Below are 14,746 nucleotides of genomic sequence, written 5' to 3' on the forward strand. Positions count from 1 at the left end.
GGACTTAACTCGAAGATCCCAGAATTGAATCTATAGGGCCTGTGGGACATGCTCAGCCTGGCCCTGTGACCCTGGGCCAGCCTCAGCTTCCCCGCCAGGCTGAGGAGCAGTTGATTGCGCAACATCCTCAGCTACTGCCGCAGCATAGGGCAGTATTGTGGGTGTCATGTGCAACAGCAGGGACCTCGACGATCCTGTCTGCTGGGTTCTGACTTGGCAGACCCACCCCAGCTGACTCTCTAAACCTTGCACGCCCCCTGCTGTCACCCCATCAATGTTTCTTAACCATCTGCACAGTTTATATGGGCTGGTCTCCTGCAGACCCAGCGCTTCACAGTGTATAAGGCTGTTCCCTACCCCGGACATTCCCCACCCCCGATCTATTACATACTAGTCTCTGTATTTCACACAAATTTTCTCTTAAATCTTCGAAATATCCCCAAGAAGGGGGTCCCGGGATTTGGCCAGTTTTATAGATGGGGAAACTGAGGCGCTATGCTGTGATGGGACTGTCTCCTTAAGGGCAGATTCTGGACCACGCTGCCTGGTTGAAATTCTCCCAACAAGCCTGGCAGCTGTGTGCCAAGTGTGGTCCCCTCTGAAAAGGCTAAGCCAGCATGCACTGGGGGACGGGGAGAGGGACTGTGGGCACAGACAGGACGTCTCCCGGGCCCTGAAACCATGCTCCGGGGGCGACAGGTGCAGAAACTGTCATGTCAGGACACGCCAAGATAAGCCATGCTGCTGGGCAGGGCATAGGCGACCTTCGCCAGAGCCCAAGCATCACAGGGCCACTGTGTCCTTGTCCGGTGCCCCCAGACTGGGTATGTCCTGCTCACTGTGCGTTCCCAGATGCTGGTACCAGCACACAGAAGTGCAAGAAACATTCCTTCCACGGTGAGTGACCTCATGGGTCTTAGAACATGTTCTTCCCTCACCACTACCACCCATCACATCACCCGGGCTGTGGCCACCTGTGGCCGGACACTCCGCAATTTATAAGGCCTGGCCTCTCACGTGGGCCCGATATATCACAGTTTGTAAGCCTGGCCTTCTGCAAGCTTTGCACTTTATAGTTCATAGGCTGACCTTGGCCCTGATCTCTGTGTGTGTGTCTCACAAACACTGGGGTGCTACGCTCCTCCTGCCTGCCACCCTAAGGGCTTTTGGCTGCTAGGCGGGTCTGGGAGCTTGTCAGCACAGCAGCCCCAGACCCTGCCCTTGCCTGGGAGAATAGGAAACCCCAGGCATCCCTCTCACCATCCTTCCTGAAAGCGCAAATCCTTGCTGGGGGTTCTGGGGGCACAGGCAGGAGAGTTGGGTGGCCTGGCAGACAGGACCAGGAGGGGGCGGGGGCCCGCAGACGACCTTCGGAAATGCACCAATGAAGATGCAATTTGGGGATGTGACTCAGCCACCCAATACACAGGCCAAAGTCAGCCGTTAGTCGGCCATGCTGCCCGTGGCCTGACAGCTGAGTCCTAAGGTGCCCTGGGCAGCGTGAGAGTGGGCGAGTGGGCTCCATGCGAGCGGAGGGTGGAGGCATCCCATCATGTTGACATGCCCCTGGTGCCTACTGAGGGCTGAGCCCTCAGAATGATCACATTTAATCGCCATCGCCACTCGGCAAGGCAGGTGGTATCCCTGACCCCATTTTATAGACAAGGCTCAGAGAGTTTCAGTACCCTGCCCAAGGTCACACAGCCAGGAAGGGCAGGAACTAAATGCCAACTGCGGGGAGGGAGGGTGGTGGGTGGCTAGATCTGCCTGACTCCCTCTTGATGAGCTACCATCTGGAGAGGGAGCCAGCCCGGCCCTATCCTTGAGGGCCCCCAAAGCTCAGGGCACAGGCTTGATGGGTGCCCGTGCCCTACCGTGACCTCCGAGAAAACAGAACGACAAAGTGGTTTGCCTGAGCACCCACAGGAGGAGAGCAGTCCTTTTCTAAAGGCTGCGTGGGACCAGAGGGACCTGGGGACAAGAGGCCCCTCCCCTTCCCAGGTAGACCTCCGGCCCCCACTGCAACCTGGACCTAAAGCTGGGGTCCCTAGGACCCTCAGGGATTCCCAAAGACCCACGAGCCCCTCTGAGACCCTGGGCAAGGTTGGGGTATCCATTAAAGGCTGTGTTGTTTTTTTTAGTGAATTCTCTCAAGCTCTCCAAGGAGCGCCCCTAAATGGTGAGTAACACCCTATGGGCTGCATTCGGTTTTGCGGGGTCCTGGAATGGCCCAAACTGTCAAATGTACTGGGGCTTGAGCCCTCCATTCGCTGAAGGCCAGGGTCGGAGGGTGAGCAGAGCTCCCTTCCACGCCATCCCAGAAGACACCGTGGGAACCTTGTGAGCCAGTGGGACCGGGGCCCTCAGGAGGGCTTTTGCGGGACTGAAGAAGGCGGGCAGGCAGCCGGAAAAGGAAGACAAAGAAACCCAACAGACCCCAAAGGCACTCCAGTGAGCCTTTTTACAAATGACAGGCTGGTTGCAGTAGCTGCCGAGGGACCCCCAGCATCCCAGCCGGGGCGAAGTCACCTCCTCAGCTGCCTCTTCGGTGAAGCCGCATCTTGGTGTCCACCCATCAGGGTGGGAGGCCAGATCTCATGTGGAAACTCTTGGCATGTGGCCATGGATACCCCTGCCACAGTGCTGCTCAGCACCAAGCTCTGTCCTTCACAGATGGACCCGGAGAAGGTGCCCAAGGCAGAGCCCCCCGTGAGGCAAAATGCCCACCACACTGTCTCCAGAAGCCGCGGCCAGAGCAGCACATGGTGGAACCTTCTGGGATGTGTGGACAAGTCGTGGGTTGTGTGTCCCTGTGGAGGGTGGGGACGGACCCCGGGACCCCTCCTCCCATCCCAGCACCCTGGGGCCCTAACCCTGTAGGGTGGACAGGATTCATTCGCCCTCCCTCCCCATGCACTGCCCAGCACCGGTGCAGTGAGGTGCTGGCTGGCTGCCTGGTCCCTCAGGCATTCCCCCCATCACCACCATCAGGGACCTGCCAGCAGCCAGCAGGGTGCAATTAGCCTGCCCTGCCCTCCCCAGGCTGCCTCCACCAGCGCCCTCCACACTGCTCCATCTCCATCAGCGCTCACATCTATGGGCCACCCTCCCGGAGAGCGGGCAGTGCCCTGTGCGGGGTGCCCCAACCTCTGTCCAAGGTGAGCTGGGCTTGCTGACCCCTGCCTGCTGGATCCAGGGGCCAGCAGCGAGGGTCTCCTTGCTCCCGTTCCCAAGTCAGTCTCGGGTCACTGCCTCCAGCCTGAGAACACCGCCCCCGGACCTATGGAGTTCGGAGACTCTCCCCCCAAAGAGAACCCAGCACCCGCCCCATCCGGGATGGGGGTCCGAGACTCGTCGCTCAACCTGGCAGTGCACAGACACACATGCCCTTCCCCGTGTCCCCAGCCCCAAACCGCGTCGCCCTCCCGGACGTGCCTCCCTCCCCGGCAGCCCTGCCCACCCTACCCCATACCTGCGGGGCTCGGCTCAGGCGGGCGGACGAGGCTGGAGGAGACAGGGTCCCGCGCGGACAAGGACCCACAGGACGGGGCCGGGGTCTCGGCGGGGCCGGGCAGCGGCGGCGGGACGGTGGGCCCGACGGCGGCGGGGCGGGGGGAGGCGGCGGCGGCGGCGGCGACAGCGGGAGCATCCCCCGCCGCCCGGTGCACCGGCGGGGCCGGGGGGCGGTGAGCGCCCGCCGGGGCCGGGAGAGGTGGGGGCGGCGCGACGCGGGCGGTGCAGCCAATTGGCTAAGCCCTATTGGCCCCGCCCCCAGCGACCCCGCAAGCCCCGCCTACATTTAAAGATCCCTTATTCCGGGTGCTCGGTCTCCCCTCCACCCCCCAGCGCTCGGCGGCTCCTCAAACTCGCCCTCTTGCATCGCGCGACAGAGGGGACCTCAGCCAAACGACTACACCGGCGCTGACAGTCCTCAGGAACTCCTAGCCACCCCTCCCCAAAATCAGGTCCCCCAAACTCCAGCTACCCCTCAACCTCTGTGCTCCGGGACAACTTTGCAAAGCGACTGGACACCTGTCCCCACCCCTCAAATGACCCTTTGACACAGCAGCTCCTCCAGCTCCTCCCCAGCCCCACACCTGTTTTCTTCCTGGCCTCAGCTTCGTACCTGGTCAGGACCTGTTTTGTTTCCTCTGAGGCCCAGAAAACAGCTGGATGGAATGAATGAATGAGTGGACCCGACAGCTTGGGCAGGGGTGGTCCCATGGGTGGGTAAGGGCAGGGAGGCTGAGCAGGGACAAGTGACAGCCTTGGGCTGGTGACTCCTGTCCCCTCCTCCCGAGAGCTGTTCTTCATTCCAGCCGGATGGGGACACCCCAAGGGAGGCCTGGTTGTGTCCTTCCAGGTGGCAGTGCCCGGTGCTGTGATGGTGGAGAAGGGGAGGCCTGGGGAGCACCCATCCCCTGCCATGTCCACAGGGCACCGGGAATGGGGTTGTGGTGACCCTAAAGGGGTCATTCCCTGTGCGCAACATCCCTCCTGCATCCCCCCATTTACCCACCACTCCCACCAGGTCTCCCATCTCCCCTCAGCTGTTCCCACCTCCAGGCCTTTGCGCTGGCTCTTCCCCGGCCTGGGCTGCCGGGGACTCTTTCTAAACTACTGATGAAGCCAACCACTCCTCCCTTGGGGTCTGGCACACATCCCTGCACCACATTCATCGTCCCGGCCCACATACGGGTCCCTGCCCCACAACAAGCATTCATATCATGCCCACAGGCTGACCCTGGATACACAGGCTGCTGCAAGGGCCGTGCAACATCTGACACTTTCTAAATTCAAGTCCAACATGTAACCATCCAGAAACTTACAAAAGCACCAGCCACCTCCACCCCCACCAGAGGCCTCTCCAGGCCTCCCCTGGAAAAACCCTTTTTCTCCTTTGAGCTCACCTGTGCTGAGGGATCAGGGACTCCCTTCAAGGGGCTGAACTTAGGATGGTCAACCTGGTGACTGATCACCTCCTGCCCAAGTCTGCCTGCTGCCTGCTTGGACCTCACCTCTCAAAGACAAGGCTGGTGGTAGACAGGAATTGGGGGGATGGATGGTGGTAGGGCAATAGGTGGGGTCCACTTGGGTCTCCATTCAAGACAGAACCTCTCAGCCCATGGTTGGCCAGGAGGGACTGGAGTATGGCTGGGTGTCCCAGGACCCATTCCCCCAGGAAATGGCCTACAGATGTGGCAAGGGAGAGGCTGGTGGCTGAATAGGAAGCCTCTCCTCCAGGATGTAGGTACAGGAGAGCTGGGAGAACCTCATAGGAGCTGAGGGACCCAGAGGGAGCCGCCTGAGCAGGGATGGCCTGGCCACCCCCCAAAGCTCCCAGCTGTGCATCCACAGAAATCTCAGCCCTATCCTAGGTCTAACTGATGGCTACCTGGACAGAGGTGAGGCTGGATGCTGGTCCCCTGTGAGTAGGGTGGGATGGAAGAGTGGGAAAGGTATTCACTCACTCATTCATTTACTCACATATCCACCAAGCCCCTTCTCTGACTGGTGCTGGGGACATCTAGTCTGAGATAGATACAAACCTGCCCATCTTGGAGCTGAAGTTCTAGAAGAGGGGAACAATCCTCTCCAAATTAAGAACCAATAAGAATTCTAGATAAAAGTATTGGGAAAAGGGATGGGGAGACTTTAACTGGGGTGATCAGGAGAAGCCTCTCAGAAGAGGGAGCATTCAAATGGGCCCAGGAGCTGCACTGGACGAGCTGGGAGAAGGGTGCACCTGGCAGAGGCCACTTCAAGGGCATAGGCCCTGAGGTAGGACCAAGGGCATTTGGGAGACCAGCGGGGTTAGAGGGAAGAGACAAACAGGGTGGGACAAGTCAGGGAGTGGGGGTAGGGGTCACACCAGCAGGGCTGTGTGTGGGGGGACTCTGAGCAGAGCAAAAGTCATGGAGGGTTAAGCCCCCTAGGGTCCTGGAAATTGTTGGGGCAGGATGAGGAACAGGGGCAAGCATCCTGGAGGGCTTATTCCTAGGGTCTCCAAATTCAGAGACTTGGAGAAGCTTCCTTTGTTCTATCAGCATATATTGAGCACCTTCTGTATGCAAGGCTTATACCCTGAAATGGGGATCCTGTGGTGACAAAAGCACACAAAAAAACCAAACTTATGGTTTCAGGCCAGTGGGCGAGATAAGATCTTGATAAATAAATAAATACAGCCCTGGCCTGTGTATGTCAGTGGTTAGAGCGTGGGCCCTGCACACTGAAGGGTCTCAGATTCAATTCCTGGTCAAGGGCATGTACCTGCGTTGTGGGTTCACTCCCCGCCCTGGGTCAGGGCACTGCGGAGGCAACCAGTCGATGTGTCTCTCTCACATCCATGTTTCTCTCTTTCTCTCTTTCAGCATCTCCTGAAAGACAATGTGATCCCGGGGCCAGGTCCTGAGGCTGGGATTCCAAGGCCAGGATTCCTTGGTGAAGGTGGGGCTGAAGGTCTGGAACCCCGGGGGTGGGGGTGGGGGTGGGGGCGGGCATTGGGAGCGCATTCCCTCCCATTGTGTGAGTGAGACATGCTCCCTCCCTCCTTCCCTTCCTCCCTTCCACTCTCTTTGAAAAGCAATGAAAAAAATATCCTCAGGTGAGGATTATACATAAATAAATAAATACAGGGTGGGTGAGGGGGGTCAATGGGGAGGAAAGGGGACATCCGTAATACTTTCAACTATAAAGATAAGTTGTAAATAAATAAATAAATAAATAAATAAATAAATTCATAAATAAATAAATAAATAAATAAATACAACTGATTCCTGCAGAAGATACACGGAGGAAATGAGGCGAAGGAGGGATGGGAAGGAGCTGCACCTGGCACCCCCTGGTTCTCTCCACTGGGCAGTCCACCGGGCCCTCAGTCCCTGCTCTGGAGGAGGAGGTGAGAACCTGGGGGTGACAGGAAGGCAGGAAACCACCTCTGTCATAAGCACAGAGTCCCCTCAAAGTTGCTGAGGTCCAGGAGCCCCCTGCCGTATCCATGGGCCCCGCCCTGAGCTGCCTTGTCCATTCAGGAAAAGAAGGGCAAAGAGCGGCTCCCTAAGGGCTGTCTCCAGAGACTGAGGCCACAGAAACCTGGTGGTGAAGATCTGGTAGGGAGTCAGGCCTTGCCAACCGGGGTCAGCTTCCTCCTTCCGCTGTGTGACACCGGGTAGGTCACCTAGCCTCTGCACAGGCTCTCCACGAGTGAGCAGAGAAAGTGGACCGTGATGCTCAGGGGGGCTCTAGAGAACACAGTCATCATCATCATCATCATCATCATCATCATCATACTGTTACTATTATTTCAAAGGTTGGCACTTTTTCTTAAGTCATCAGCTTTCTGTCCAATCTCTGGGCCACCCCCACCCCCAAAGGGATCCACTCACCCTGGGGTGTAGGGATCTTCCAGACGGGCCACCACCAAAGGGACTGTCTCCTGCAGTCCTGCTGGGTTACCACTTGGCTGGTGGGGGGCGGTGGCTGCCTTTCTTTCCCCCTTGACCTGTAAGGACGAGACATAGGGGTAGGGCGGAGGCAGGGCCCCAGAAGGACGGGGTGCAAACACCTCCCAGACGGCAATGGTCTTTACAGCAGATATGAGGTCTGGATCACCTTGAAAGTTTTAAGGAAACTTAAGGTTGGCGGCATCGTCCAGCCAGTGTAGCCCTGTTTCCTTCCTCAGGCTCCTCAGTGAGTCCCTCCATATACCCCTCATGCCAGGCCACCTCCCTGGAGGCCCCACCGTCTTCCACTGGACACTGCACTCTTAAGGCTCTCTGACTTCCCCCATACTGTTCCCTGTCCTCCCTCCCCCCAATTCCGTTCTCACGAGGAGGTCTGAGTGGGTAAGGTTGGAGCGGCTGGTATGAGGATGATAGCATCAGGGATCAATGGCTCGAGCAGCTCTATTCTTGGCTACCCCCAAATCCCGCCCCCATCCACTGCTGTCCTGGGGCCTGTAGCTCCCTCATGGTACTCCCTCCGTCTATACAGGAGGGTCTGCAGAGCTCCCATAGGAGCACACAGTGCCCGTCCTGGAGGAGGAGGAAGAAAGGAAGAGCGAGCAGCCCCATGGTGGGGGGAGTGCGAGGGCATAGCCAGACCTCAGAATGAGGCTGAACGGGAAACACAGTTGGCTGTGGGTGTTCCAGCTGCCCTTTCTTGCATCAGGGGTCTGGGGTGGGGCCAATGGCCACCTACATGGCTCAGGGGCTGCTGCCTGTTCCCGCCAGGTACACCCCAGAGCTGACTCTGACCCCGGGGGGCCAGGGGGCCAGGATCATCCACTGGGCAGGTGCATCAGAATAAGTGTTATTCAACCAGCTCATGATGCTCTGGCCCACCCATCAGGAAGATGCCCCCCAGGGATTTCCTTTGAGGTTGGGCAGCCTGAGGATGGGTTGGAGATATTGGGGCGGGGGGACTAGAAACCTGTGAGCCTGGAGAAGGAAGCCGAGCAGGGCAATCCTGCCTGGGGCTCCAGCAGGGCAGAGAGACTGGGGGAGAGAGGAACCCTCCGCCTCCCAGTTCTGGGGTCCCCAGAAAGCTCCTCACACCTGCAGTGAAATGCAGGGAGCAGAAAACCCTGATGCTGATACCAGACTGGGTTCCGGGGTTAGTGAGTCAGCCACAGACCCAGCTCAGCCCCTGCTCGTCTGGGTGACCTTGGATAAGCACTAACGGGTCTGCCCACGAGGGTGCTGGGAAGGGGGAGCGGAGCAGGAAGAGAGCTGAGCGGCAGCTCCGAAGCACAAAAGGCTGGCAGGTGCGTGCGTGTGGGGGAGTTCCCATCCGCTCTGCCCGAGGCGGGGAATCCCGCCACACCGCGAGAGCGATGACTGGGGGTGAGGGGCTGGAAGGGGGGAGAAGGCCAGTCCTTCCCTCTCCCTCTCCCCCACTGAGGGCTGCCTAGGAGGTCCTCAAGTCCACCTTCACGGGGGGGGGGGGGCGGGGAGTCTCTGCGCCCCAAACTGCAGTAGCAGGAGCCCCCTCCTCACAGGGGTGGGGGGGGTTTGGAGCTGACTCGGGGCTGGGTGTGGGGGGGCGGGTATGGAAGGGGTTTCTCTCCCTCCCGCAGCTCCCCCTTTGAGTTCCCCGAGCTGGGCACGCCCCTCCCACCAAAACGCCCCTCCCAGGGAAGAGGAGCTCTGCGGGGACCTCCACCCGGGACCCCGGGACACCCCGCCGCACTGCCGACTCACTGTCTGGAGACCGCCGGCCGCTGCAGCCGGAGCCCGCGCCTGGCCGGAGCTCGAAGGCAAGTGCCAGGCAGGGCAAGGGCGTGAGAGCCAGAGGGTGTGAGCGCGCCGCCGCAGAGCGCCCCCTCCCCGTGGTCCGGGGCCCCACCCCACCCCACCGCCCCAACTGGGAAGGGCCGCTGCCTGACCGCCCTCCCTCCCACGTTGCTTTGTTGGGGATCCCCCTCTGGGTCTCCAGCAAGCTCCCTCCCCTCACAAGCGCGCCTGCCAACCTCAGAGAACCGCTCCAAGAGCTGTTGGGACCCTCTGCCGCCTCAAAGCGCTCATTTCACAGATGGGGAGCCGAGATCCTGAGAGGGGGTGTCCCTGGCCAGGGCCCAGCACCCCAGCAGCACAGATTACCGCTGTCCCCCTACCTCTGGGAGCTGCTTTCCTGTGTCAGAAAAGAACTGGAGCCAAAGAGCCAGGGGAAAGCAATTAAGCACCCCCCACACCCTGAGCGGGCTCTGGGGCCTGGGGGGGGGGGGGTGTCCAGTGGGAACCCCGAGGCCTCGCGGACAGCTGGTGGTGTTGCCCAGGCTGGAAGGTCCCGGTGAAAGTGGGGGCACCCTGGATGGCCAGAAAACAAACCACGGAAACTTCTCTACGCCATTGTTGGGCCATGAAGTCTCCCCTCTCCCCTCACTATTGGGGTACCCCGCTGAGCGTGAGTGACAGAGGCCTGGGCAGCAGATTGTGAAGGTCACTCTGCCAAATTAGAACAATGCGGCTGCCCTGTTTTGGGTCGCAAAGGGCTGAGCACCTGCGGTGACCTTGGTCCCGCTCAGGCGGCCTGAGCCCGTTTCACTTCAGCACCTGGACAGCGCCCGCTTCTGGGGGTCCTTTCTGCTCTGGGGAGGCCGTAGGGTGCCTGCTGCGTTTTGCTGTTCCCCTCCAGCTCCTCACCCCCATGAAACGCGCTGCCCTCCAGATCAGAATTCTCCCCACGCCACCCCCTGCCCCACCCAACCTGTCTCCAATCCCCACCCACCTTCTGCCTGGGCCTGGAGGGAGGGGGGTTTCCTCTTGGGAGCCAGAGGGCTGCTCTGCAAGCCTCCGTCCTTTGTTGTTGTTGTGATTTCCCCCCCTTTTCTTCCATTCATTCTAAAAATAGCCCTCTCCCTTCAAGCTCCCCCCCACACCCCACCCCCAACTGGTCGGAAGCATCTCCTGAAAGACAATGTGATCCCGGGGCCAGGTCCTGAAGCTGGGATTCCAAGGCCCGATTCCTTGGTGAAGGTGGGGCTGAAGGACTGGAAGCAGGGGGGTGGGGGGTGGGGCACTGGGAGCGCATTCCCTCCCATTGTGGGAGTGAGACACGCTCAGAGGGCACTGCCATCGTGACCGTGACCGTGTACAGGGAAAGAGAACAAAGACGAGAACAAAGTGGGGGTTCGGGGTCGATATTGAGGAGACAGAAAGGGAGCGAGCTGACAGTACCTCAGGTACCCCTGCCAGCATCTCCGTGGGGGTGACTCACCACTCCTGGGGGTAGGCTGAGGCCCATGCCTTGGTCAGACACCATGATGGACAGTCGGGAGTCAGCAGTCACAGAACGCACATCATTGGGAAAGGTTCCCTACCCTTGAATCCTCACAATTGCCCTTTGGAGCCCCCAGAAGGCCCCTCCCAGTCCTGCAGCTTGTCTCCAATGTCTCCCCAGTCCCTTCTCCATGACTCAGCCACAGAATTCTATTCTCACCCACGTGACTGATCCAGTCCCTACCTACCCCTAATAACTGACACTCTCCTGCTTGAACCAAGAGAAGGACCTGGGACCACCCCCTCCTCAAAGTCCCACATAGTCTGGCTCTCCCTCCCCTCTGTCCAACCCCTCCAGCTGTCTCCCTGGACCATACATTATGCTCTGGCCATGCCCAGCATCTATCCTAACCAGCCCAGCCCCAGGACCTTTGCATCTGCTGTTCCTTCTGCTAGAATTGCCCTTCCCTGGCTCTCCTCACCCGCTATTGTCTTTCAGAGCCTGATCCAATGTCACCTCCTCTCTAGAGTCATCCCTTCTCTGGGAATATCACCCTAGTTCAGTGATGGCGAACCTTTTGAGCTCGGTGTGTCAGCATTTTGAAAAACCCTAACTTAACTCTGGTGCCGTGTCACATATAGAAATTTTTTGATATTTGCAACCATAGTAAAACAAAGATTTATATTCTTGATATTTATTTTATATATTTAAATGCCATTTAACAAAGAAAAATCAACCAAAACACTGAGTTCGCGTGTCACAGGTTCGCCATCACTGCCCTAGTTTATTGTCCTCAACCCCTGGTACGGTCTATTCACTTATTCACTTTCCTGCCCCAAAGAATGTGGGTCCCAGTGCACTTGGGCCTGGCTGATGAGAAGAGGGGGTCACTCTGAGCCAGCGCCACCTCAGAAGCTACCCAGCTCCAAATAAAGTGACAGCACTACTCAGCTCGCCACCCTGGAAAGCACCCCTAGGACATGCAAAAAAGGTACAGGTCCTGCTTCTGCGGGCGCATTGCCTAGGACAGCGACACTGAAAACACGTGTTCCCCACCTGGACCCTCTTAGCCTGTCTCCAGAATAACACGCAGCTGGGGACAGTGATCCACAGGCACCAAGCTCCCATCTGTGAAGCAGAAGCCAGGCCAGAGGAGCAGTTGTTGAAGTGTCCCCCTGGCAAATAAGTCTGACAAGCAAAGAGGACAATGGGGGGGGGGGGAGGCCCTGGGGACAGCCCAGGGCCAGAGGCCCTCAGGGGCTGACCGTTCCCATGATTAGTTTTTCCATAAAGCTTTATTATCTTACATTTTTTAAACCAAAGGGAAAGATAGAAGGAAGACTGCTTTGTTGGAGGGTATAAAGGTTCAGAGAGGGCATCCCGCTCTGGGACAGAAAACACACTCTCCAATGTTTTTCAAGCACCTTCTATGTGCTATGTGCTCAGAGATTGATCGTGAGCCTGGCCGGTGGGGATTCCTGGGGAGCAGGCAGAGAGTCGGGAGCCCTGGAGGTTCCAGGAGGTGATGGCTGTCAGGATGAGCCGGGACATTTTGCCTCAGCAGGGCCAGGCCCAAGGCAGAGGGTTTGGGTTGGGGGAAGAGAGAAGGCCCTTGAAGGTGCCTGTTAGTGCCACGCCTTTGTGACATTCACTACCTGGCCACGACTCCACCTCAGGCTGGTGTTGAAATCCAGGAGGCTGGGAGAGGGCATAGGGAATCGGCTGTAGGGAACCAGGGAGGTGAGAGACAAAGACATCATCTGTTCCCGTGGCTTTCAGAAAGACTCAAAGGACCTCAAAGGCCGGGGAGGGGGGGAGCGGGGTGGGGGGGGAAGGGGGGACGCCCGACCAAGATTAGGGCTGCCAGATAATATATTGGGCACGAAATAGAACCTATTTATAATCATATAAATTATATTCATCATTTAAGTGGGCATCCTGTACTTTTTTCCCCTGGAGACCTTAGGCTGGGACCTTCTGGGTTTGCTGGGGTAGGGTTGGGGCTCCAGAGGTGTCCGTCCCAGTCTCTTCCCATCACCCGCACAACACCCCCACCCCCGTGCTACCTTCATAGGCTTCTCTTTGTCCTCACAAGGTCCCTTTCCTTAACTGCTCCCCAAGGTCCCCCTCCCCTCCCTCTTCCTTTGTTGTCCGTCTCCCTCTGCGCTCTCCCCAGCCCCTCCTCCTCCTGCACCCCTCTCCGTACCATCCCCACCCTGCGCATTTCCCCCAACCTTCCCCGGAACCCTTCCCTCCTCCACAGCCCCTCTCCCCTCGCTCACCCTCTCCCACAGCGCCACCCTCTCCTCTCCTCCCCGCATCCTCCCCTGCGGATCCCCCGGGAGCACGAAGGGAAACCCCGGCCACCGGCGCTGAGCTCCACGCAGGCGCACAGCAGTCCGGCTTCCCCGAGGCCGCCTCCGCATTGCAGCCCGCGCGCCAAGTTGCCAAGGCAACGGCGAGGGCCGGAGCGGGAACCTGGGGAAGACCCTGCTCTCTCTCCCTCCGCCCGCCACCTCCTGGACTAAGGCGAACCCCGCTCCGGTTTGAGCCGGATTCCCCGCCCCGCCCCCCGGGCGCACTGCGGCGGGTGAGGATTCCCTGGCCCACCGGCAGGGCTCGACGCATGCGCGCTGGACGCGGCGTTCCCTCCCCGCCGCTCGCGCGCAACGGGAAAGCCCTGAAGCGTGGAGATTCCGCCCCCCCCCCCAACCCCCCGGCCCCGCGCAGGCGCAGTGCGCACTCGGCGGACCCTCGGCCCCGCAAGGTCGTCCCGGCTCCGCGGGCGGGGAGGTCTGGAAGCGCTGGGAACTCCCAATTCACGCTCCCTCCCGCCACCGCGACAGGCCGGGGATTCCTTCCTGCCGGCGCGCACGTGCGCGCTCGGGGTTTCGCGGGGCGGAGAGAGAAGGGGCTTTTCTGTCTAAGGCAGTGGTTCTCAACCTTGGCTGCACATTAGAATCACCTGGGAATCTTTTTAAAATCCTGGTTTCTGGGCCTCATCCTCCGGAAATTCTGGTTCTTTCAGGTGATTCTAATGTGCAGCCAAGGTTGAGAACCACTGGTCTAAGGCCGTGGTCGGCAAACTGCGGCTCGCGAGCCACACGCGGCTCTTTGGCCCCTTGAGCGTGGCTCTTCCTAAGCCTTAGGCGTACCCTAATTAAGTTAATAACAATGGACCTACCTATATAGTTTAAGTTTTAAAAATTTGGCTCTCAAAAGAAATTTCAGTCGTTGTACTGTTGGTGTTTGGCTCTGTTGACTAATGAGTTTGCCCACCACTGGTCTAAGGGAACAGACGTTATTACCAACATCTTCACGTTTAGGGGCTGACGGCGGTCCTCTCAGCTCCTGCCCTGAATTTTATCATTACTCTCTAGTTGGCTGGCTGTCCCCCTTCAGGTCCCCAAGCCGGGCTTGCCAGGCTTGCCGAGCACAACTCCTCAGCTCCAATCCACTTCCTCCCCTAGCCACACAACTGCCTATCGCCCTCGCGTGGAGCCCCATTCCTCAGCCTGGAGGGTTCCTTCCTAGGGTTAATCACCATTGGTCCCTGATCTTCCCTTATCCCAGGCCCCAAAGACCCATCATAGCCATGTCGGAGGTTCCCTTGCCAAGTCCTTCAAGCTATGCCCTCCCCACCACCATCTTGTTGGTTCTCGGATAGCTCAGGGGCAGGTACTGTTTTAGTCTCATTGTACACAGGAGTTAACAGGCTCAAACCCACTAAGTCCCTGGCCTAAGGTCCTAGAGGTAAGAGGCAGAGGCCTCCATTTGTGGGGAGCCATCTGGACTCCTGCACTGCTTATTGGCAGACACCTTCACCCCTGATTCTTGGCCCCACCACCACCCCTGCTGGTTCCCTCACAGCTCTGGGCACTTCCTGGCTCTATGACACAGGCAGGTGACAGTTCTCCCATCTGTAGAGGGGACCAACACCTCACAGGGCTGTCCTCTGGGCTCAGTGAGATATTACCAGGGCCCAGCATTCAGGGGATGCTTCTTACAGCTGGTCTAGTCCCCCCAC

Source organism: Myotis nattereri, assembly GCF_964212035.1.
Source record: "Myotis nattereri genome assembly, chromosome: 5".
Lineage (NCBI taxonomy): Eukaryota > Metazoa > Chordata > Mammalia > Chiroptera > Vespertilionidae > Myotis > Myotis nattereri.